This window comes from Sturnus vulgaris, chromosome 6, assembly GCF_052056855.1.
Source record: "Sturnus vulgaris isolate bStuVul1 chromosome 6, bStuVul1.hap1, whole genome shotgun sequence".
Taxonomy (NCBI): Eukaryota; Metazoa; Chordata; class Aves; order Passeriformes; family Sturnidae; genus Sturnus; species Sturnus vulgaris.
Window position 1 is genome coordinate 20281327 of NC_142248.1, and position 27125 is coordinate 20308451.

The window sequence follows — 27125 nt, forward strand, 5'->3', positions numbered from 1 at the left end:
CCTTCTCCAAAATCCTCCACCGGACACAAAAAATTTGAGTTATAAAACTGTGTTTCTGAAAATGTTACAGAACTGTTCCATATCCCGAAATTCTTCCTGTGATTCTCTTTCTCTCAGGCACATCCCAAAGCTGTGCTTGAAGCGTTCCAAGGCAATCACACTGCCTGCAACCTCTTCTCCTTTTCTGCATTTAAATGGTAGTACATTTACTTCACCAAATCTTGTAAAGTTAGTATTATTTTATCTTCAGATTTCTGAGTAACTAATCATTTCTTTTGTGCTGCTTTAAGGACAGCAACCAAAACCAGCCTCTCTCAGATCACAAACTAGTTGCAAATTCCTCCCTTCTATGCTCGTCTCAAATTCCCACTGTGTTGGCTTATCCTCATGTTCTTTCTGTGTCCTTGACAGTGTTTTAAGACAGGAAACTGTATTCTTAATGTCCTTACAGCACTAGAACAGGTTGCCCCAAGGTGTTGGTGGACCATCTTTGGAAGTTTTGAAGTACAGATTGGATGGAGCCCTGAGGAATGTGATCCACTGGGTGGTGTCCCTGCCTGTGATGGCTGGGGTTAGAACTAGATGAACTCAAGGTCCCTCCCAGTCCAAGTCCTTTCATGATTAAATGAGATAGGAATTAAAAATTTTATTTTGTCATATTTGTTAAAATCTACTCATGAACACTCATTTCCAATGGAAGAGGAAGGAAAAGCTTTATCTGTTTTATAAATTTTGTAATTTTAGACATATGTTGCAATTCTATTAATTTACAGACTAACTAAAAAAGATTTGTTCCTCCTGCAAAGGTAATTAAGAAGAAAATCGTGACCCTTATAACTCTCCTATAAACTCCTGTATTAATAAGCAACATCGTTTCACCCTGAAATTCTTGGGTACCTTGAATTCTGGCTATATGTGTAGCCAGAAGAGCTAAGAAAAAAAAATCACAATACTACTCTGATAAAAGCTGACAGGGATCTATAAAGTAAGTGGTTTTGAATACATTAAGGATTTTGATGCCATAACAATTCTCTGAATCAAACCATGTGCAAAATACAACAGTGAATACTTTTTTATAAAGCTTACAAATATTAAATAGATACTTTGGTACAACTACCTTTTCCTGCCTATTTCCCCACTTCATAAAGAACATTAGTCTCCCCAAGGCTGTGTAATTGACCTTATAGATAGCTTAAATTCAATTCTGATCCTTAAAGCACTTTGGAATAGCTCATTTTCAAATCACAGGATGCACTGTCAGTCTCAGCTAGGCCGACATAGAAATGCAGGGATTTCTTACGACAAGTTTTGATGTGATCTGTTTATGAGCTGTAGTGAAATGGCTGCTAAGATAAACAATGTCCTCAGGCTGAAAACTGTAAGCATCTAGAGCAGCTGTCTTCCTAGCCAAATGCCAGTATATAACACACATATTTCCTGATGACCTCTACCTTATTATCTTTCTATTATCAGAGTAGACTGATAAATTACAAGAAAAGTGAAAGCAGAAAACATAAAATTCATTGTTCTTGGCACATTTTTGAAGTGATCTTCTCTATGGTATCTCTTTATTTTTCTGAGATATCTCAATCCAATTAATTTTAGAGATTGACAGATGTCTTTCCATTTTGCACTTGTAGTTAAAGTTGGAGTGCATACGGATCTCATCTTTCATGGTTTTGTGCTAGACATGTCCCGAAAATATTTTATATAAAAAAAGGTTACATCAATTTGAACAGATTCAAGTTTTTTCCCTCTACCCCTGAGTGAGACAAGTAGGTTTTATCCCATTTTATAAAAATAACTAATAAGATGTTGCAAGGGAGAATAAAAAGAACTGCTGAGAAAAGAAACAAGCACAAAACTCCTCAGCTGTTGTTCAGCACATGCTACCCATCATCATTCCAACAAATACCCACTGATTGATTGGTGTCACTAGAGCTTTATGTCGTGTTCTGTGGCTCAGCTACTGGACTGCACTGAAGGGCAGTAGCTCCAGAGATTTCTCTTAAGCTCCAACAGTATATGTTAACTCAAGATTAGCCCTTATTATCAATAAAAAGTACACCCTTTTTAAATGTTGGAGGTGCTTTACTGTATGTCTGATTTTATGCCCGAATTTTGCTGATGGCTAGAACAGCACTGCTCCCTTGTCACCTGCCATTGCCAGCAAAGTAATAGGCTGTATCAACTTAGTAACTAACACTTTCACCATGCATATTAGCATTTTTGCATTTACTAAATATGTTCTAAAATTTAATAAACCACAATAATAAATTTAGAGATTACTAAAATCTACAGGCTACTGGGGGATTTTTAAGCCGAATGGAAATATATATTTCAATGTTGTCCTCAATCTTACATTTTTTTCCTTTTTTTTTTTTTTTTTTTTTTTTAATTTTTTTTTTTTATTTTTAAGAGAGAGTCTAGAAAGTAGAGCAAAAATTCATTCTAGTGAAAAATGCTTTTCCCTATGTTGGGCACCTCCTTTGACAGGCAAATTCACCACGCTTTCTGTACTTTTAATAAATATCATTGCTTACTTATTTCTGTCCAGTCATTATGTCTTTTCTGTAAACTATATTTAAGTGGCTGAAAAAGATTTATTTTTCAGCTTGCCATAAAATGGATTGTGCATGTAAATAAATGCCTGAACAGTAGCACTTGCAGGAATATAACAGCCTTATGTCAAAGTATAATAATGTCATATATCTACATTACATAACATAGCATAAATTCAGATTTTGTTTGGGTTCTTCTTAGGTACTCTTAATTATTGAATAATTTTTCTCAGCCACGAAAGTGCCTGCTTTGGGTTTGTGTCTTGAAAATAAAGTGGAATACTGCAGGACGCTATTAAAAATGAATGTTTCAAAAATGGGAAATGTTGATTAAAGATAAAATAGTCGGCAAATTAATTGTCCAGGATCTGTGTAATCATTTCTAAACTTCATCATTTAAAGAAAAAATATTCTAAAGTTACTTCTAATCGATTTCCTGCCATACATCCCCTGCCTCATATCATGCTGAGGCCAGCATAAATCATTGCTATGTTTAATAGCAGAGCTAATTTCTAATTTAATCTGCAATATTTGCAATTTTTTCTTCATATATATTAACAGTTGTAAGTATTATATTTATCAAGAATTGCTCAGTAAAACAGACAAATATTTACCATCCAAGACAATCCCAAGTCTAAAATGATATAGTGTTTCACAGCTATTGAATGCCTAGGTGAGCAAGACTAGTGAAAAAAAGAGAATGAAAATGGTGATAAAACTTCACTACAGGTCGAAATCCCTTAGCATTATTAGCATAGATGTATGAGAAATTTTCTTGAATGAATCATTGACATGGATACACTGGAATATTTTATGTAGTCAACAGTATTTCTTCCTTGGCAATACCACCCTGCAAACCTACAAGAAGTAATGTTATATCAGGTTGCTAGAAAAATTATTACTGACAATTAATCTGAATATATTAGTACTTTAGAGATTTAGTTATCCACATGTCTAACCAACAAGCAGAAATTAATCATTCACTTTTGATCATATGTGACATGATCTGATAGGCAACGGGTACTTGCTACCAAAAGTAATAAATCTATGCCTGTATATAAGGTCCAGTGTCTGAATTTCCCTTCCTTATTAAAAATAAACACTCCATCAGTCAAATCAATTGAAGCATCACAAAAACATTTTACATTATTCTTCCATCAAGCATAAGACAGGAATATTTGACTAGCTGACAGAGACTTACATTATTGCAAAGATTGTGATTGAAACTTTGGCCATACTGATATCAGTGAGAGTTTTGCCACTGATCCCAGTTTGGCCAATATTTTACCAAAGTCCAGGATGGTAGGCTGCAGAAAAGTGCAAAATAGAATAGCAAAATTATAATACTAAATTTTGTAAAAGATCCATCACCCTTAACTAAAGCATGAATGCATTAAATGTGATACTATAATGATAGCACTTTGCCATGCTATCTATTTTTCATTGTAACTATGGCAAGACAAGGAAAGGGCTAACCAGTGCATGATCAGGCATAAGGCACTTGAACAGGTATCTGATTTTCCCTCATGTCATCATTCCTATTCCTGCTTTTTTTAGCCAGTATAATTTTTTTAATTGCAAAGTGAAATAGATAGTGCTTCAATTTTAAATTAAGACTTTATGTATTAAAGAGGTAGCATGGTATTTTCAGGATGATTCATGTATATATTAACTATTTTGTTTATGCAAATGTAATCACCAAACTCAAATTCACTTCTAATGGACCATGCATAATGTCAGGGTCTCTGCTGTCCACTCAAATGCCATAGAATGCATCTGACTTTATAATGAGCCAAACAGTTGTCTCTTCATAATCTCAAGATAGCCTTCTGTTAGGTATCTGTTTCCAAATTTTACAACACTATAGTGGAGATTATGTGCTTTCATGGCTAAAATCCAGTTGAAGATATACTTGCTCTGAATTCTCTCACATTTTGTTAAAATTATTGGCAAGCAGTTGCCTTCATATCCTTTGGAGTGAAAACGTTTGACCTTACAGAGTCCAAATGGCTTATTGCCTAGTTTTGATCTATTTTGTACACTAATGGGGAAGAGATCAAAACCAGATGACAGACATCAAGGCAAACGGCCAGTGGCAGAATGGTAGGCCTGTAGGCAGAAAACTAAAATAAACCTGCCAAGTATTATTTATCTCAAGCAATAACTACCTCAAGCTGACCGCTTTTATGATTAACTTCCAAATGGTTACTGAGAACCACCAACAAAATTTATTTTGAAATTTGACAGCCTGAACCTTTATTCCTCTTCTGAAATGGATTTTCTTGCATTGATTTTAGAAAGCAATGCAGAAGAACCATGTTTGATAGAAGAACATAAATGTAGACAGATCTTGAGAAAATACAAATATAGCTGTATAAAGAATATGGTAATAAAAATAAGTGACTTTCCTATCTTTTTCTTTGGTCAAGGATAGTGTCAGGCAATTTCAGTTTCATGGAACTTTAATCATGTACGTTGGTAGTGTCTCTGCTGGATTATTCTCTCTAATATAACCTTAAGCAAAAGGATTTAACTACAGATATAGCAAAAGGAGAAGTATTAAAACCTAATAACAAAACTTCTTTTTCTTAATAAAAATTAATTAAATGAGACTATGCTTCTGCTGTAGGTTTGTCACGTCTACCAGCAAGCAGCATTTATCCTCAGAATCACAAATAATAAAAGGGCTATACAAAAATAGCTTGGTAAACAAACATTATTGTCATAATTAAGCCACAATTTTGTCACCACAATTACATTTTTACTTTAAGTATGATAGCTTATATTTCTTAGCTGTTCAATATCCTTGAACACATTCACATTTACATGCTGAACACTGGAACACCACAGACTATGGTAAGAGAAACATCAACAAGCCATTGCTTCAATTTTGTTCTTTTGTTAAAAGAGACAAGGAGCAAACCATAGCATATAAAACACAACCACAGTACCTTGACCCAGGCATCGAAAGCCAAAAATACCCAGACACTTAGGTGAAGTGAAATTAAATTAAATTTCCTAACTACTTTTCAAACATTTTGCTCACAATCAGGTATACATATCTACAATTATATATTAACCAAGTACAATGCCAAATTACAATTGAGAAATTACCACATATTCCTGGGAGTGCCATAATCCTCGGGTTGTTTAAGGATCCTGTCACAGAGGAAAGACGACTGACCCTTGGCAGTGCAGCTGCATGATTTACTGACTGAGACAAAATTATCAGCAAACATTAACATCTAATATCAACACTTGGCAATTTGTAGATTCTGTAAAAGCAGCTTGCAGAGCTGGAATTGTGTGGAAACAATCTTTAAAGTAATCTTTATGGTGTGGATGACCAATCCTATACAGAAACATGACCAAAGCTCCTGATATTCCTTGCTATTAATTCCATTTAACACAGTGATTTCACAATCATCTTCTGCATAAGATACCAATAGTGTTGGTTTCATACTATCCTCAAAGTATAACACTGTTAGTGTATCTCAAGTTTTAGCTGCTGTGGTGATAAAATATATTGTTTACTTCTTTGCAAAGAAGCAGCTTATTTTATTTGTAAGTGTCATACAATCACAAAGTTCTTAGAAAGGCCACCTACTTCTCTGGGCAGCCTGTTCCAATAATCTCCTCAGTGTCACAGTGAAGAATTTCTCCTGATATCTAATATGAATTTACCCTCCTTCGGCTTAAAGTCATTTCCCCTTTTCCTGTCACTGCTTACCCTTGCAGAAAAGTCCCTCTCCAGCCTTCCTTTATGCCCCTTGACATATTGTGAGCTCTTCTCTTCTCTTCTCTTCTCTTCTCTTCTCTTCTCTTCTCTTCTCTTCTCTTCTCTTCTCTTCTCTTCTCTTCTCTTCTCTTCTCTTCTCTTCTCTTTTCTCCAAATTTATATCCAAGAAAACAGACACTATGGAAAAAAAGAGTTAATAGGCATCAGGTTTCTACAAAGGAATTATTGTGGACATATTTTATTTCTCCCTCAAAGTTTATATTTTTCTTAATACATTGTGCTATTACTTTACATTGCCTCTTTAACAAAGTATTTCAATTCATCGGTTATGCTGATTCTTCTGATATTTAATAATGTGAAAATAGAGGTTAGGAGATAGATTTAAGACATGAACAATTAATTAAAAATATAAAATACTATATTTAAGTTTTTTAACTAGATCAGACACCTACTGGATTTTCTATCAAAATGACATTGTTTTCTTTCTCAAATGAAAGAACATTTGTAGGTGGAAAAAGAGTAATTTTATTTAAAAAAATAAAACATTCTGCTTTTTCAAACTTTTTAAAATTAAGATTAATTTATATGAGAAAAAATTGCTTAAAAATATTACAAAAAATTCCTATAAAACATTTTGATCTCATAAATTATAAAAAAAAAACTTATGTAAAATTTATTGACATTTATAAATTTTTAGGACCAGGATTTTCTAATGACAGTAATTTCTTCAGAGTAACTGCTCATAGGTAATTGTTTAACTTGATCACTTATATTTTGCTAGGGCTTGTAAATCTTAGGATACTCTAAAGCAACCATGGTAATCTGCTTTAAAAATGCTGTAAGAAAAACAGTCTTCTTCAACTACCAAAAAAAAATTAATTTTATACATGTATAGTACTATTGATTTCTGATACACCTAGCAACAAGCTATTTTCAGGATACATCAATAAATATTGGTTCTCGTGTAACACACTATCATGTGCAGTTATGAATTCTAAATTTTATTACTATTTTATAATCCCAGAATACATTCTGTTGACTGATTTGGTTGGCTGATCATTGTTTTATCTAAAAATTTTAAAAATCTGTTGATGAAAAAAAATTCTAGTCAATTGTTCTTATTTGGGGAAAAAAACCCACCAAAAAAAACAAATCAGATTTGAAGTATGATATTTTCTTGAAAGTAATACCAGCTTACTCTGAATTCTAAATTTCTCCTATCGAGTTCAATTGAAGAGAAGCTGTATAACTAATAAAAAGTTTACTCTCCTTCCTTAAAGTGGAATGAGATCTTGGGAATTGCTCCTAGAAAAGAGACACTGTGTGAACAAGGAGTTGCACTGCAATCTCTTTAGTCATGTTTCAGTGCCATACATAAAGAAAGCATGTGTATGTTTACCTGAGTTCATAGCATATTTCACCTCTCCTGCATTGGTAAGGCTGCATCTGGAGCACTTGTCCTCTTTCCACTGGGTGGAGTGAAAGAGGAGAAAACAAGGGGAATCATGGAGATAATAAATGCTGCTGCTGAAAAAGGCTGTCTCGGAAAAAGATCCTCTTCCACTCTTAGCAACCAGTCTGTCTTTCCAGAATCCTACCAGAAAGTCTACTTTTCACCATTTCTAGTAGTTCAATGGTCTCTGAGACTTTTTTCCCCTCTAAATCTTTATCCCTCCTTGCTAAGTTCCTGTGACATTCCATTAGAAAATTAAAAAGCAATTAAAATTTGACCTCATTTTCTCATACACTATACATGCTACTCCTTTACAAGCTACACAAAAAACAGAGTGCAAAAGACCAAGCTGAATCTTTTAAGCAAAGCAATTTAGTAATGAGCTGCAGTCATCTTACGACCCAAGTTGAATGGCCTCACTGGAAAAGTTAGATATCTGAATATTACACATAAAAAATGTAGCCTGTATTGTTTGTCCCTTTGTGCTTCAGGGCTGCCTGCACAGGACAGTATTAGACACATCTTTATCATCTTTAATCGAATACAGTCAGTTTATAGTAATGCTATAGCTAATTAAATGAAAAAGTATTTTCAGGAACCTTTTCTTCCCTTTTCTGTTTTTGACTTGGTCATAGATGCAAAACAGATTCAGAGCAGATGCCAAATCTGTGAGACTGGAAGAGTATATCAAATTTTAAAAATTGAAGGCTACTCGGGGGCATTTTTGTATTAAAACAGGTAAAACAGAGAATGCTTCCCAGTTATGACTCTCATTTTAAAAATGATCTAGTAAAAACTGAGAGAGGTAAGTGTATTTACCCCTGAACATAAAGACTTGAGAATGATTAGAGAATCTAAGTCTATGCCTCATCCCTTTATTTCTGACAGTGAGTGGTTTTCCCACTTAATACTATCTATCACCTTTGTGTTGGTGAAGGAGTCTCATGAATGCCAAGACTGTGCTAGCAACAAGCTTGAAGAATCCTTTTTCAGGGATAGTAAACAGATATATTCTTGTTTCTACAAATTTAATATTACTTAGAAAGAAAAAAAAAAGCTGTTTTTAGGATGAGAAACCAGCAGCATTAATTCTTACCTGCAGTCATGAATTTATATTTTTTGCATTGTACACTGATGAATGTAATAAAAGCTCATTATACTGAATCGTCTTCATGACCTTAAATAATTTTTGTATTCATGGTTTATCTTTTGTTCTCAGGATTTTTCTAAATCCATTCATGTGTTATGCAACCTTTTTTCTTGGAGATCTTACTATTTAAAATGTCCATTCCAAGGCTTTTAACTTCAAAATATTAACTTATTCACTCTCATAGTTCATCTTTTGAATGCCTTACTACTGCATCAATACTCCTATTTCTGAATCTAATTCCTATAGTTAAACACAGGAGTAAATGCAAGTATCTAAAACAACCAGAAATATTTATTTAAATGAAAGGAATTACTGTCATTAAGAGCTACCATTACTGAGCTAAACAGAGTAAGCATAGTATTAATATATATAATGTTTTATATTTATGCAAGTGCATTAAAAGACCCTTTAAAAGTCTACAGTATATCCTTCATCTAATAACTTATAGGCATCTTCTTCCTCATATATTTGTTCTAATTTAATTTGTTTGATTTTTTTCATTGTTATGAAGAAAATTTCTAATCAAAACATGTGAATATACTTCAGAGTTCTGGACTTTCCACTTTTGTGGAGATGTTCAAGTGGTGTCTGCCTTGGTTTTCAGAAAATCTTGAATAGGTAAGGAAATATTCTGAATATATATTGTTGCAAATATGACTCATCTACAAATCAGAATAGAGTGTGAAGACAATGATGTGGGAATAAGACTGCACAAAAGATGTGGTACATACTTATATTTTCATTTGCTAACTAATTTAAGAGGGCTTTGAAAAACACTAGGCATTAAATTGTGCTAGGTGGGCCCTTTACACCAGCACATTGCAAAATATTTTCTGCTGAGTACCCCAGCCAATATTTGTGCTATTTTTAAGAGTTATAAGAAAAATTGGATTCTGCTGCAGTATATTACCCTCAAATCTTAAATAAAGGTGATGACAACTAAACCTTTCCTGAAGCTCCTACATCCTAGAATTCCATGCTAACAGCTTACCTTTTCTCCTTTGTCAAACATCTGTGACTTACTTTCTTCTTATTAAATACATCTTATTCTGTTATTGGGGTTTGGTAGTTTTACAGCACAGGAACACACTATTTAAGGCAAAAAACTACTGTTGAATTCAATGTCACAGCAGACTTTTATAGCAGTGAGGAATTGCCTTGATAAATGGTCCTGACATTAGCGTTTTCATGACTCTACCTTCAATGTCACTGCATCACAGTGCAGAGTGCTAAAGTAAGACCACTGCTACTTTCCAACAACATATTAAGTTGAAGCTCACTCTATCTCTAGATCCCATAGGCACAATAAATGGAGAAAATAACACATTTACAAACTGATAAAATCCAGCAAAGCTAATAAAATCAGACACTTTATAGCTTGGCTAATAGTGTCCTTTGAAGGGCATCAAATACCACATCATGTACTGCTCTGAGGGAAATCAATTTAAGTACAGCAATACTACCTCTGAACTGTGCATTTAAATACACAAGAGCTACTAAAGCTAATCAACTCATAATGATATAAATTTTATAATTAATGCCTTGCTTTTGTTAATGCAGTTTTATGCTGGTTTTATAGGAGCAGCAATCATATCAAATTGTTCCAATTTCCATATTTCATCTACTACATTCTCTTTCCTCATGTGTATGTCTATTGGAAAGATATCATCATATGTCACTTTAGCAAAAAAAGGACTTTTTTTTTACTGCAAGACAGCCGCAAGAGTAACTACATTATTCATTTTTTCTGGCTCAAAAAATAATAAAAATTATTTTTATTTTTTGATAGTACATTCTATGTAGGTATTAACAATATATGGATTGCATTTGTTCTCATGTTGCACTTTAAATTAATGTTTCGTTTTTTTGCCTTTTACTTTCACAGCTGGATTTCACTGTGTTGACTTTAAGTACCAAGCATCAGATCAAGTCTATACTGAGGTTTATCTAAACTTGATCTCTGACCACTTACCTCATTTTAACAATGTCTAATCTGTCAGGGGTTCAAAACTAAATTGGTTAAGTAGTACAGAAATGTGGTGCAGAGTGCCTAGAAAGGCAGTACCAGCCATTTGTGCTCTGATTCTATTAGACCTGACAAACTAGTCAAGGTTAAGCCTGGTTAGTAACAATGGAGGAAATTTCCAAGAATGAGCTAGGCTAAGAAAGTTAATACTCATCCGTTTTTACAGTTATCTCAAAGCTTATGAAGAAAATGTCAGAACACTTAAGATCAGGGACTGCATTTTTATCATCAATTTTTTATGTCATGTAGTGGTAAAAATTGAGACCTGAAGACCTGTTTGCTTCCATTGTTAAAATATATCATGGTATATAAAATATTTAAAACAGATAGCATGTGTTCTTGATCCAAGAACTTGCAATAGAAAGGCACAGCAGTATTTCTGTAGAGCAGAGTAAATAGTTTTTAAAAGGAAACCCACAATAAGTTTTTTGTGAGCAGTGTAGCTGAAAATCATAAAAAGTAAGTGGCAACTTACATGGAGAGCAATTTTCTTTTCTAGTATCCTGAGCTCATATGTTGCCACCATATTTAAGCAACGTCTGCAGATCTATCAGCTGCAGTTCAATCTCATTTAATGAGAAATTATGGTCACCATTATGAACTCATGAAAAATTACTAAAATATTTCCATCACATACAAAACAAAAACTTCCTAGTTTTTTATGTTAGGCTGAATATAAGAAATAGGATATTAATATTGTCAGGTTAAGTATACACCTAACTCCCAATTACCTGTATTGCAATTGCCATTTGGACTTATTCAGCAATTGCATTCCATCTTTGAAATAGCTGCATATCTCAGATATGTGAAATAAGCTTTTTTTTTTATTTATTTGATACCTTCCTAAGAAAACTGATACATGCTCACATACATACATACAGATATATATAAATAAATAAAAGCTAATAGAGAAAAAGATCTTTGAAAAACATGGAACAATAAGCTATGCATGGTAGAAGGTTGTTCATGGGATTTCCTGAAGTGTTGAGGAAGTACTGGGTATTGAATAGAATGGACCAAATGACAATATCAATATTAATTACTAGGTTAACTGAAAAATAAGTTAGATACAAGCTTACTAGTAAGAGATCTTCTGTGAATCAAAACAGCCCTGGTGCAATGTTTTGTACTTGTTTTTTTTAATATTAAAAAAGAAGGAAAAGAAAAAATATGACAAACTGTGTCTTAATTGTGAGGTCTTTTCAATTTTTTTCACCTTTTGAACTCATATGAATTCTTGCTATATATCAGGCACTGGCACATCTGCCATAAATAAGTGGTTGGATTTGTCATATGAATTAAATGGTTCTGGCATGTTTCTATGAGATCACAGCATGTCTTGTTTTACTAGAAAGATTGCTGCATGCTCTATGGTTGTGTACTTTCTAGGCCAATGTATTTCTCATGGAGCTGATCAAAGAGTGACTGACATGCCTTGGAAGACAAGAATAAGCATTTCAGGAAGTGTTATTATGCTATCTAAGCATATGTCTATTACAGCCTCAGTCATCCAAATTAAATGTTCATGTATGCTGTATTAGTGTCTGATACTGATATAATGTAATCATTCATTCATATGTAACAGTCATTCATATGAATCAGTCATTCATACGTAATCATATTCACAGTGGTTTGTATATCCTCTAATTAAGGACAGAAAATAAGATTTGCACTAAATAAAAGCTGAGAATTTCTCTTCTGTACTGAGGCAACTGACTGTTTAAAAAACTTGTGATTTTGACTCTAAGTGATGGTTATGTTATCTCATGCGCAATGGAGAAACAAGACAGTTAGACTAAATCTAATTCTCCAAGAAGGGAAAACTCTCAAAATTTAAGGTGTTAGCATCATCTTCATTTTCTCAGCCTGTGAAATGATGATAGCCATATAATCTCAGTTTCTTTTGTTGCTGTTTGTAAACAGTTACAGGGTACCCTAATATTTAGGCAAAGTAACAACCTATATGAACATAACTTACCTTCCTGTGTTCTTTCTGCAATAGCCATGGCCTTCTTTTCTTCCACTCCTTTATCTAACCTCCCTTCTGCTCTGTGTGCATGTTACCTTCCCGACATGAACTAAATCATGCAGTTCTCTTTTTTTTAATATATATTAGGTAGATAGACAAATAATAAATACATTATATCTGCATAAATATCCATAGATACAATCAACAACAAAATCTAAATTATAGCTATATCTTAATTATTGCCTCTAAACTCTGTTTAAATATTCTTTCACCACCACAAAAAAAAAAAAGACTGACAGTAATAATAAAAAAAATTATTACCAAAGTTCTTATTCCATCAGAACTCCTACTGTATGACTACTAATTAAATACTAAATATCTAGGACACTTCAGAATTACACAGCACTGCTTCTTATAGTTCAGATGAAATAATTCCATTTTCCATTAATCCTTTTTTTTCATCATCTCTTTTGAACAGACTGTTCAGTATTTTATCTCCTAGAGTGTTTTTTGTACTGTGTGAGGACAACCAACACAAGATAAACACAAACTTCTAAAACAAAACTTACTTTTCAGAAAAATGATGAGAGGTTAATTTCTGGGAAACTTCTGTAAATTCTTCTTTTCTGTGGGGTTCTTTCTTTTTCAGGTTGTGTACTTTCTAAATGTACTCCAGCTATAACTAGGACTGTACATTTTGTGCAACATTTCTGAATTGCTACAGACAAAGGTTATCTTTGGCTGCTGATATAGCTATTTAACAGGTGAATGTGTCTTAGTGAGCCCCAAGTCTTTTCAAGTATTCTAATATTGTAACATCAGTGTCACTTCTAATTCATCCTGATTGTTTATTTAGATCTTTCTTCTACAGAATCAATAATAGTTAAGGGTTTATTGGCATGCTTATTCTGGTTCATGTTCAGTATGTTTTAGTGTGCCAATGTAAGGTTACTGTTTGATAGCTGGTTTTAGTTTCATGTGTCTGTCTGTTCTCATCTGACGTGTTTCAACACACCTTTGTTGGTCATTTTTTTCATTGCTTTTTGTTCCAATTTGACATTGAACTTAGGCCTATTCCTAGTGAGCTGCAATCCTCTCTTCCGTTCCAGTCTCTTGTCTAAGCATTTCTATATACTTTTTCTTTTTCCAGGCAGCAGAAGGTAACATGCCATGAGGAACTTGGGTTTCAGTAGATACAGATTTACCGAGAAGGGTAAGAAAGCTTCATTATTTGCACTTGACTGTAACTTCTTAGGAATTTATATTCAACTTGCATATTAACAGCAGAATATTTAGATGTCAGGTATGGGAGCATCAAAGATGTTTGTTTTCCTGAAAGTTCATCTCTACTTTAATTAATTAGTCAACAAAATACTGATTTCTGCTTCAGCCTGAGATTTTACTTTCTTAGAACAAATCAGGCTCTTGAAGGATCACATAATGCAATGTAATATTTCAGTGAATAGGGTAAAGGAAAAATGGAAATCAAGTCTTTTATGTTATTTTCCTCTACTTAGGCAGTTATTCAGAGTATGGTACTGCATTATCTGCCAGTGACCTTTGATATACTAGGACCAAAGTATTGGAAGGGATTAAATTTTCCTCCTGCAGTTAACTTATAATTTTTACCAGCACTGTCTTTGAGAACAACCCTATGTATGTTTTTCTTGGTTTTTATGCTGTGATCATGAACATTTCCCTTGAGATAAGTGCTTTGTTCTGCTTGCACTCTTTTAAATTGCTTAGATTGCTATTAGCTCTCCTACCATCATGTCTCCAATTTATAACTCACAGATCTGACTTATTTTTGTTCCTGTTTCCTTCTCAGCTCTTAATGTTAAAAGATCTGGAATGTACATGTAAATGACATTTAAGTGCATATCAAAATCTCTATGATAACAATCAAATAAATCTTTTACAAAAACTGGCCTGTCACAGAGATGTGAGTTCTTTATATACTCTTCTAGTTTAGTCAGAAATATTTTTTTGCCGCTATTTCTCCACCTCTCTTTCTTTCTTCACCCCTCTACACCAAATTTGGACCACATCTACTAGTAGTTCTTAAAAATACCCAGTTATTGCTGGATACTTTCCAGTCATCTAACCTCTGGCAGCCACTCAAAAAGGTTATAGGATTATATTTGTACAAATGTTTTGATGTTACCAGTGGGGATCTAAAGAGCTCTGTTTTTCAAATATTGCCCATATTTGTTCCAGCTTTCCTCTGAAAAATGACAATGAGATAGCACTTGCAATTCTCTCTGTTGGATGTAATCTGCATTATAACTAATGTATCTTTATTAGAGTGACAACTCTCATCAGATATTTTGTGTACTAGAATTTAGCTCCAAGGGAAGAAGTGATGATGCTTGGAGCATGTCCCAAAACTGTGAGGAACACATATATTTAACTACTTGTTCAGCTGGCAACAGCCTATGTAAAGTCATTTATGCATTCACTTTAAATTATAATGCTAAGTTAAATGAAACAGTACCTACTTAAATTCTTAATAAATTCATTTTAAAATTATTTTGGGCTCTCATGGACTGCTACCTTGTTCATAAAACTCGTTTAATCTCCTTTTTGAGTGTTTCATGTTCTCTAGGATCAATAATTGAAATATATTTTACAGCAAGGACTTGGGTCCCTGTTTTCAAAGACCTTTGGATGTTTATGCAGTTCCAATACTACAAAGTACCCTTGGCTTTTGAGTTAAGGTTTTTGAGTTAAGTGAGGCATGAGTGGTGTATTGGCCTTGTCTTTCTTTTTTTTTTCCCCCAGACCCAAGGAAAAAATCCAGAAACAGCTGTGTAAAAAGTGATGTTATCTTGGTGTCAACCATCTTGAACACAAATAGAATGGAGATAGTTTGGGCAAACCTACATTCCCACTGTCTGCATTATGTTTGGTCATTTAATTTTTTTTTTGGTAAATAGGATGGAAAATGAACTTGAGCTTTTGATTACAAGAAAGTAGACATTCTTAACTGACAGGAGAGAAATTAACTCATTTCTTTAAATTCTAGACTATATTTTCTATCCATGTGTGAAACAAAATAAACTGTGTGTAATTTTCATTTTATGTGAATGAAAAAAATATATCAGGCACAGCTGCTTACTTGTCCTTTAATATTATGTGAAGTTCACCAGCAGGACATGTTCTTGCAAAAAGTGAAAAAAAGAAGCATTAAAGACTAGGTGCCCTGAGGTTGACTTGCATCCTAGATGTTCATACTGCTAAACAGTGTGATAAAGTTTATGTTCCATCAATGTGTGAATGTGCTCTTTGGAAGTGTTTTTTCTTCATGCCTGAACAACTGGCAATAAAGAGAAGAGACACAGCATGTGAAGCAGATCTCATCCAGATGCACCCTGATGTCCTTGCTCTGCACTGGGTCAGATAACAGACTGAATTGTTACCAGTGATTATCAACTTCAGTTTTGTGTTCAGTGAAAATGAAATATTTAATTCTCCCCTCTCTTATTATACAGACTTTCTCCTCTTTTTTCTTTTTTTTTTCTTTTTTTAAATAAGAAGAACCTAGTAGGCAGAAACTAGAGGCAGAACTCAGTGTCAAGCAACACCATTAAACATGACATAAACCACAAAGTGACTGAACATGAACTTAGTGAAAATTCACAGATTATTTGGATACTGGGTGCTAGCTGCCATGCCTAGGACAACAGTTCTGATACTATCAGGATATAATTTCAATGTTTAAATTATAAGTTCAAATGTATGACAAAATGGTACATTAAAGACTTAACCTCTTGGATCAATATGTGTTTCCAGCAAGTTCAAAATGAACAGGTTTTCATTAGTCAGAAGAACTAAAATTAGTTGAATTCGCATCCCACCACTTCACAATAGGTCTGTAGTCCCGAGCCTTTGCCAGATGCAGTTAGTCAAAGTTGCCTATCCAAATAGCTTACCTTGATCATGGATATTCAATGTAAATATCTAAACTTTTCCTTTTGTGGGTTTTTTTGGGTGTTTTGTTGGATTTTGTGGGGTTTTTTTTGGGGGGGAGGGTGCTTTTTGTTGTTGATTTTGGTTTTTTGTTGTTTTATTTTTGTTGTTGTTGTTGGGGGTTTTGTTTGTTTTGGCTTTTTTGTTCTACAGTCACAGAACACAGAGGTTACTTCATCTCTTCCTGTGTTGCCCCAAAACTGAATCAATAATGAGTATTTTTGAAAACAACACAGTGTGGTCTGAATCAAACCATAAGAGCTGATTATGATATTGGGGTATTCTGTTGGGTATTCTGAAAAAACAAACTTCTTGGCTGATTGGTGATAATAAAGTAATTTTGAACCAATTGGCATGCTTTTCCTAAAATGTTTTGGACAGAATTTCTTTCACAATATCTCCCTGCCCTTAACTCTAAGCACAGACTTGAGGGAAGAGTCATGCAGGAAAGTCAGTTACTTAAATTAACATCTTTGTCCCCTTTCTCAAACAATCTTTCCTGGAATGGAATCTGGCAGAGGTTCTTTATTTTGGAGGATTTTCCTTTAATGATTCTGATAAGTAAATATACCAATATTTTTTCCTCCCTTTTAGCAATAATAAACCATTTGGCTGCATTCATGACAAATTTTATATAGAGGTTTGTGATTTAGTCCAGAAATATCAAGAAACTCCTTTTTCAGGAGAAACAAGTGTCAATTCAGGCAACCAGATGGAGAATTATGAACTACAGGTAATAGGAAACTTGAAATTCTTGAAGGTAGGAAAGAGATCTTGGTCCTTAGAGTGTTCATTGAACATAATCATAATAATTATTACTAGATTGGACTACAGTCAAAAATTCATACAACAAATTTATTACTTATTGTAAATGGTACTGTATAAACACTGTGTAAACCTGATTTCTCTTACATAAAGTACAATAGCAGACCTTATAGATAGGATGAAATAAGAAGGAATACACACATTAAAAAAGTCATTATACAAACTGTGATGCCTAGCACTTGCATAATTATATTATTTTCAATCAGTTTTGATCTTCAATTAAAATCATTAAGTAAACCTAGCTATTCTTTGTAAAATTCTGACATTTGCAGGTGCCACAATCTAGGAGTTGATCCTAAAAAATTGGTTTGAAGAAAGTTTAGGCCCTGAATAATTAAAAATACTTCTAATGATGCATATGTAGCAGCTTTGCAAACATAAATAAAAGATTCTGGAGATGAGGAACTGCAAAAGGTGACACACTGTATCCTCTTAATGTTTTTATTTTCCTGCTCATTCAACCATAGTGTCTTAAAAAAATCCAGCCTTGACTAGAGTCATATGTAGATTCTTTTTCTCTAACAACCATCATCCATATTCATAAGGACCAATTGCTGTGAGGTGCATGGTTACTGCTAGAACCCAATGGCTCTGCACATTTCACTCTCAGAAGAGCAGTATCACACATCCTTAATTGATATAATGACATTGTGTTCTTCGATTCATGTCATGCTACCATGAAATTTGGATTATTGCCTAGTTAAATAATCTTAGTTTATTAAAGGAATTAGGTAAATGTGGCTTTCTGGAACAGTAATTGGTTAAGTGCCTATCTGGCAGATTCTGATTCCTGAAGTCATGGACTACACAGGGGATAGAGAATAGCTTTCTAACTTTTTATTCCCACTCTGTAAATGTAATGAGACTGGGCTACAACAATCATTAGCAAAAATTCTGCTTGAAAATGCTTGAAGGTTTTCATCTAGAAAATTATGTGAAATAACAATGCAAAAGAGCATTTGTCTTAGAAAGTTGATGTTTTAAGATTTAGTGGTTTTTTGTACAGTCAGTCTTCAAGGCCTTTTGAACCTGTTCTGTTGTACGTGCAATTCTACTTCTGCCAAACCTGTAGCCCTGTCACTTTCTCACCCTGCCGGAATAATTTTCTATAAATCCCTGTGAGATTAAAGTTTTTCTCCATGTAAATATAAGAAATTAGATTTAAACTGACATCAGTAGCAGAGCTAGGTAATAAAGGTTCAGCCATCTCACAGTTTAGATTGCAAGCCTGTTTTCACAAAGCTGCTTGACTATTGAGTTTTTAAAAAAATTTCATAAATGACTACTCCAACCATTTCTGAAGATAAATCAATTAAAACCTTTCTTTCTTTTCAATCTCAAATTAAAAGTGATTTCTAGAAATGCTTAAACAAGACATTGTAGCAGCCCCAAAGTTAAAACCGGAATTTGAAATTTATCAAAACACATACCCTCGGTGTCAGGGTTATAACCTATACCTTTTCTAACAACTGCAGACACAACATTAAGATGGAAATCTTTAAAGATCCCCCAATTACATATGCCTGGTAGAATCCTAGTAGATTGTAGCAGGTAAATTCACCTAAAAATTCATCTCTACTGAGCATGATCTTGTGTTAAAGAACTTTTTGATGTTCTCAGTTTTGTTATATCAGGTAGAATGGAGTATAATGCTGCCTGACTTAAAAGAAATGGTTTTGGATGCACAGCTAAGGTTATTGTAGAGTGCACTTTAAAAAGGCATGTATGAAAAGTGAAAATAAATGTTGTTTTGTAGTTTGGAGAAACAAACCTGCAGAGAAAGAAAAGCCTCTGAAAACCCCAACGTGTGAGATCATATGAAGAACCTGCTATTTCCCAACTTTATTACTTCTAGGACGTTAGCAAATCTAATTAATTACAAGTCTCTACACAACGAGCAAAACTCACCAAACTGCAACTTTAAAATTAAAATTTTAAAATTATAAAATTAATTATATTTAACTTGTGCCATTAATCAATTACTTAATTTTTCATCACCTGGAAACACAAAAAGACACCATGATATGTGACTGTGGAGGTGAATACATATGAACAGAAGAGAATTTATTTGACAATTATCTGGAAAAGTTCTATAATGAAAAATATTTAAAATTTCCTTTTCATGAGTTGCAGCAATTCTATTGTATAACCTTTGGATTAGCACAATGTTCATATTAGGAAAAGGAAAACACACGAATTTGTTATTAATTTCATTATCAGTTAATATTTTTTGTTTGTGATCTATTTTAAAATTATATTCTTGTTCAAGGAGCAAATAACTATAAGTAATACAAGTGTAATTTTATTCTCCTTATAAAAAAGTTCCCCTTCACAAATTCTACTAAAAGTATTTGACAGAATATATATTCTAGTTCAGTAACCTTGATTTTCTGTTGGTCTGGTCTCTGCAGTTTGGAAGAGAGTGTCAGCCCAGGGGCATAGTAAAAAATGGATTTCATATGGTTTGCATTTCTTTTCAGCTTTTATTATTTTACTGCAAACGTAATATTTTCCTAAGAAAAAAGAAAAGAAGATTTTGCTCTATTCATTCTTTGCAGCCCTACCTTTCTTGGGACTTATTAGAAATAATGGCATTTAAAATCAAATGCAAAGCTGTTCTAATTTCCTAAAGCAAAATCTTTTAAGATTTGGCAGACACATTTTAAAAAGCCCCTTGGGAACCGAGAGTTAAAAAAAAAATCAACCATCAACATTTTTTTTCCTTTCTGGAGTAGTATGATCTGTAACTTCTGCATATGTTAAAACTTATAGAATAATCTCTGGATTTTCAAAGGGATCACTTACACAATGATAAAAGTGTATTTTCCCATGAGAACAACATTCTTAACATTCTTCTGAAAACAGGCCTCAGAATAGGGAAAATATAACTTTCTTTTGGAAGTTTCATTTTCATTGCTAAAGTACTAAAAATACAGATATGTGTTGCAGGAAAGGAAGAGAAAAATTAAAACAATAATCATTAAGTAAAAGTAAAGAACAGCCTCAATTCATAAGAGAGAATTGAATTATGTATTTTAAGTAGAGAGTTAGTTTCTAAACTATAAAACTTTTTAAGGCTTTCATAAAATATATATAGAAAGATAATACATTTCTAAGAAGCATGGCTGTTTTAAACAAAAGCCAGGTATTGGGAGTAATTTTTTCCTCCTTAATTCAGGCTTGCTCCCTAAGAACACCATGTGAGCATCAGTTGAATTCATTTAAGCACCACTGATGATACTAGCAATAAGAGCGACAGAAATGTTTCCTTCAGCTATAATGATGTGCACACAAATATGTTGATGGCTCTCTTATTTCATCTTATTTTACAACCTCCATCATTTTTCCACCAGTGATGACATCAAACCCATGACCCTAGCTTAGACAGAGCACCACTGAAAACTCTGCACTGAAACTCCTGTACATCTTGCAGAGTACTTTTAGCATCTGAACCAAGGGTCTGTGACCAGGTCCCACACCATGTTTTTTTCCCAGCTCTGTGTATTCAGTTGTCTCCTCAAGTTCCAGCCTTGTCTCTAAGGCTTCAGCTATGTGCTGTCTCCCACTGCAACAACTGTTCTCACACCAGAACCCAACCATGTTCCCTCATTTGCAGATGAATGTTCTCAACAAGTTTATCTTTCACATTCTGCTTCAGGGCTATGTGGAGCCTTGGTAGGACTCAGAGTTTTACATAGATTGTTTTAGATTAGCTTAATTGGAACCTCAACAATAATTTATTTTTTTTTTACTGAAGCATATGCTGCCAGACATTCAAAACTCACCTGGACAAGTTCTGTGTTACTTGGCTCTAGGTGAACCTGCCTTGGCAGCAGGGTTGGACTACATGATATCCAGAGGTCCCTTCCATCCCTAGCAATTCTGTGATTCTGTGATTCATGAGATAAATTTGATTGATTTACACCGCAGGTAAAATTCTATATTGCAAAACTAGTTTAATAGTCTTACAGTCTAGTATCTCTGCTTCCTATCTGCTTCCCTTGTGCCTCCCAAAGCAATTGACTATCCTGTCAATTGTGTTGATACTTGTGTTTGATGTGACATGCTACAAATTAGATTAGTGAAATCATCTAGATGAAAGAAAGAGTCAAACAAAGGAATTGTATACAAAAATTTAAATCTTTTTTCACAAAGCAACTTTTCCTTCCAGTAAATCTTTTTCCCTTGCTCTTCTTTAGATTGCCTCCAACTAATATAATTTCTTCTGCTATCAAGGTACCTGAAGACTGGCATATTTATTTAAATTGTGAAACTATAGGAAGGTCTTTTTTAAAGAATCTATGTGGTAAATGTCAAACTAGTTTTTCAGATCACAGTTGTCTGCTATATTACACAGCAAGACTATCAAAGTTGTTTACTATGATCTTTTACTTCTAATAGAAGTGTCATAAGTTCAATACTGCTACAAAATGGACAGAGAATAGGTGTAAGAATACTTGATATCCTTAACTGCTACTAGGCTACTGCGAAAGGAAATGTATATATCTTACTGATAGCTGGAATGAGGATGGATATCTGTGCTGCTTAATGTCTTATATCCTTTTCACCTTCAATGACATTTCATGTATAGTTAAAAGGTTAAAAGAATAATTTTACATCTATTAAAGTATTTCCTCAAGTATTTTATTGCACAAACATTTCACTCAACTCCTGCTTAGATTTTGACTAGTTCAGGCAAAGGCCAGATGGATGCTGGAAACTGCACCACTAGGTCAAATCAAGAGCACCAGGTCAGTAGGAAAGGTGGCCAGGAAGAGCTGAAGGGCCACTATGCATCCATGGTCACATGGTCATATCCATGATGTCTTGATGTCTCCTGCAGCCATTTTCTTTTTTTTTCTTCCAGTTTCCTCAGAATTTGCTAAAGTATGGAAATGGTCTAGATCAAACCTTCAAGCTGCAGGGTATGAAACTGGTTTACCCAAAAAAACTTTTGAAGTGGATCTAATGGCAACTGGATCACTGAGTCTTTCCTGCTTCCAAATGAGATAAGGGGGACATGCACAATGAGATGGAGGAAGAAGAAGGAGCACCCTCAACATCAGCTAACAAAAAAAATCTCTTATTTTGTTCATAGGTGCATGATATTAAGTTACAGGTTATAAATAATGAAATCTTATTACTTAAGTGGATAATAAGTGAATTAATGTGACAGGCTGGTCTGAGCTAAAAGGGGATTGACCCTTGTTTGTCAAGTTTGTTTATTATGCTTCTTAATAAGCTCATTAATGAAAGTTTAAGTCACAGCATACATTGTCCTATAAATTTGAGAGATACAAACCCACTAACATATTTATGCCATCTTTGTTTGTTTATTATGTTGAATGTGGAAACTTCCCATTTCATAAGTCCATATGGGCCAAAGATATCTTCTCTGTGCAAAAAAATTTGGTGGGTCCTAAAGCAGTTCCATAGAAGATGTTAAACAAATATTTGTCCCCTATTAATAATGAACTATTGATTCCCTACAAATGCCAGGTTTTTTCTGGTACTTTCACAGCTTCATTTTGATGTAGACACATAAGTCTGGTCAAGTGGTTTCTCAGAAAGTTTTATGACAATGTAACATTCTGTCTCCAAAGCAGTTTAGAGCGATCACAGTGTTAAATTGTCATGATGATAGTTTGGTTGTCAATTATCTTTCTTCTGCCCAACCATTCTACAGTTCATGCACCAAAGTACCCTTCTCACCTGAGACTAAAAGAAACTCACAGAGTTCATTGATGCTTCAGGTATTCCCCTACTTTGGTTTTCATTGCAGAGCAATTTCATGTTACAAAAAGTAGGCAACCTTGGGTTTAGTTTCTGGAACTAAACCACCTGTTTCAGATATACTTGGTAATGTTTATTTAGTCCCTGGGATGATACTCTAGAGAGAATAAAGCAACCAGACCATACCAGATATACCAGATATATCGTGTGCTGGGTCTTTTATCACTCCACTGTTGTTGCATCATGCTGTTTCCTGATGTATATCCAGTTTTAAAGATAGGGAGAACTAACAATGTGACACTTCCTGGTACTGAGAAAAGGAAAAAGTTTGAAACTCTTTTCTTAGTTATAGTCCCAAGAGAATATTTTTATGGCCTAAAATTTCTATGTGAAAACCTAGTTAAATACAATTCTTAAAGCTTAGCTAATTTAAAAACTTTACTAAAACTTTAGATGCACAATATAGAGCTTCTTTAGTACTCTTTTGTAGAGTACTTTAGGTGCACAGGTAGAAATGGGCCTAAGTAATGATTAACTATTAAAGTTCTAAGATGCAGATAGATGGGGTTTTAATCACTAGTCTTTACATGAGCATTTTTAGTGGTGTTTCAACTGCTTTGTTTGCACTTGCTCATTTGTAAGCTTATATACACAGTGATTATATGATGTATACATTTCACACACTGAAGTTAAATTTAACTGACAGATTATTTATGCAATATTACAGTAGTTTTGTTTTCCTAATCACTACAGTTAGACTTTTAGAGAAAGATTCCATGCACCGTGCCAATATAGTTTGCTAAACTGGTCTCTTTTTATTTTAAATAAGACAATGGTAGGTTGTTTCAGGCATTACTGAATTACATTAGACAATATTAAGTAGCTACAGCTAAGTTGAAATTTCCTTGTTTAATGTTTCTTTCCCTCCCAGTTTATCTGACCTATAGCCATGATCCCTGACAACTAGACAGGCATTCTTACATTAAACGTTAATTACTTGATTTCTCTTAATATATCTTATAACTTCATCAAGAACAGAAGATATTCTCAGAGCCATATTATTTCCAGACTTTCAGTAGAGGCCCTTTTTGAGCAGAATATATACCTATCTGTAGACATATTAGCATGCAGATATACACTACAGCCTCTCACTGAGTATTTTCATCGTGAATATGTTGCTGTTTGGGTGGTTTCATGTGAACTCTGTAACTGCTAAAATGGCTGTCCCAACAAGCAATGCAGTAAATGTATGACTCACCTGGTTCATTAATTCTTATTGGATATTAAATGTTTGGGTCAGGTTTTTACTGATCAGTAGTTTAGTGGCTTACAGTGAAAAATAGGTTTAGACATGCCACTACTGGTCCCCATGTGTGTGAGGAAAAGAGTGTCAGAATGATAAAGTGCCCACTACAAAAGCTATTGGAATTTCAGCAATATACAGTACTGCTCAATTAGATTATGGCACCAGTAAAACTTGTGTTGTCACCCACTGACACTTGTTCAACATAAACCTGAAAGTAAGAGTGACTGGTCTCTCAGATGCTGGCGCATCAAAGGCTTGTAGGTGTATAAAATGAAAAAATTGCAGAGTAAGAATGCACAAATACATTTAATCTGAAGAAGTCCTCCACCTTCAGAAGAAGATGGGTATTCTTAAAATTACATAATTCTGTGATTAGTTTTTTTAAGCTTGTTCTATACTCAGTGGATATTCACAAGGGGATAATTGAGAACATATAAGTTGCATGCTTTTGTACAGCATTTTAATGAATTTTTAAAAATTAAAATGTTTCTTTAAGCCAGGCAACCAAGGGAGACCATTATTTGTACACTGGAATATTTTGTATTTCTGTGATAGGAAACTGTAGTTGTAATGTTAGAGTTTATAAAGATACATAATTGAAACTTTAGATGATGATAGAGAGAAATGTTTGTGACTTCTCAGAGAACGGGTTATAGGAACCCTTAATACCTTGTCATAGAAGGAATTTGAGTACTTTTTCTTTGCAAACATTTCTTAAAAATTTAAGTAGCAAAAAGAAGCATGTAGACCAAGAATATTCACTTCCATTCTTTAGAGATCCTAATCTTACAAATAAGTTAAAAATAAAACAGGTTTAACAAGAAGTAATTAAGTCTTGGTAGTTTTTGTCAAAAATCCTCTAAGATCATTGAATTTAACCATTAAATTAATATTATGACTGAATACCTACAAAAAATGTGGGATCAAGGATTTATTAAATCCTTCTTTGGATCCCTCACATAGACAGGCAAAACAGAAAAACATCTAATCTTACACTCATTGTATTAACCATCTTCATAATGCTAATGTAACAGTAAAAACACAAGAGTAGCAAATTTAGGACTTTCAGGTTCCCAGTCTGTTCTTGCAAAACCTTTCGTATTTTATTGAAGGTTTAATACTTCTAAGGCACAGATTAATTTGATTGTTTCAGTTCAAGAAAACTTTCTCACCTATACCTTGGAAATTCCAGGAATTTAAATAAAAATAATAATGTCTGACGTCTGCCTTGGTATAACTTCTTTCTCTCGGGATCCTTGGTGCAACTTTCTCCTCAGCAGAGAATGAATCAGATCTGCATCAGTCAATGACTACTTGTCACTCTCATAGGATCTGTTTGTTTACAGAATGCATTAAAAATTTCATGCTTTACATAACTCTTTAATTATACAAGTTGGTTGTTTTATCAACATCAGTCATTATATTAAAAAACACTGTATAAAAAGCTATAATAGTGGAAACTACTGAGGCTAAAACTAAACAGAACTACTCAAGGAGTTCTGTGGATCTTTCTGCTAAATTCTTATAATCTCATTTGTTAGATTTAGTACTGTCATGGACACCTTGAATTTTTCACCTTCTTATTTTATAGCTTTCAAGCACCATCTCAGTTATTTTCAATGATTTAATCAGAAACACGTGATTTACGAACTATTCTATCGTTTTGTCTTTTCATATATTTTTGGGAGACAGGCCCTTCATACTTTATTTATTAGTTCATAAATTCAGCTGAAATTATAGAACTTTCACTTGCTTTTAGACAGAAAATCTCATTTTCATGACATCAAATGATAAAATATTGTTCTTTATACAGGTAGCCTTACTATTGACAACAAAGGTTAGTTATAGTGGAAACTGTGAAAAATAAAAATCTCTAACTACCATTACATTCAAAACAGAATGTCTTAGTTATGAAGCATTTTATTAATTGAAATAGTAGCTAGTTGTTTTTTGAGTCTGAATAAATGTAATATAAAGTTAAGCATAAGAAATAAAAATAAAGTTGACTTAAATTGTAAAGAAGTTGCTTCAAAATACCAGGTTTATAATACCCAAATTTGGAACAAAACCTCATGGCTTTCATAAATGTAAAATAGTTTTTGGGTAAACTCACTTCTGTAGTGGATGAAAATGAGCCCATCTTGTATGTTTCACTGTGCTCATGAGAAGCTGGGAGCTTATGACCTTTCAGTTTCATATGAATTAGGTGTTGAATGAGTATCAAAAATACTGGAGATTTCTCAATTCATATACAATATCAGAACCTCAGTATTTCATGGGTAAGGCTTTTCCCAGAAAAGTTCTTATTTCATGAGTAACAGATTAAGTGGGGGACTATCAGACTAATTTTGTTTAATATTCGGAATTGTAATAAATGACGTTTCTTATAGATAA

At 33.6% G+C, this 27125-nt stretch overlaps 1 long non-coding RNA gene across 1 annotated transcript in view; it reads right to left on the reverse strand.

Moving 5' to 3' along the window:
• Nucleotides 1-27125, reverse strand: part of LOC148223345 (uncharacterized) — a 111199-nt gene that overhangs the window by 12971 nt on the left and 71103 nt on the right. Inside the window, exon 2 of the long non-coding RNA XR_015804547.1 lies at nucleotides 6292-6477. This is a non-coding gene — a long non-coding RNA (uncharacterized LOC148223345). The remainder of the gene's footprint in view (nucleotides 1-6291; nucleotides 6478-27125) is intronic.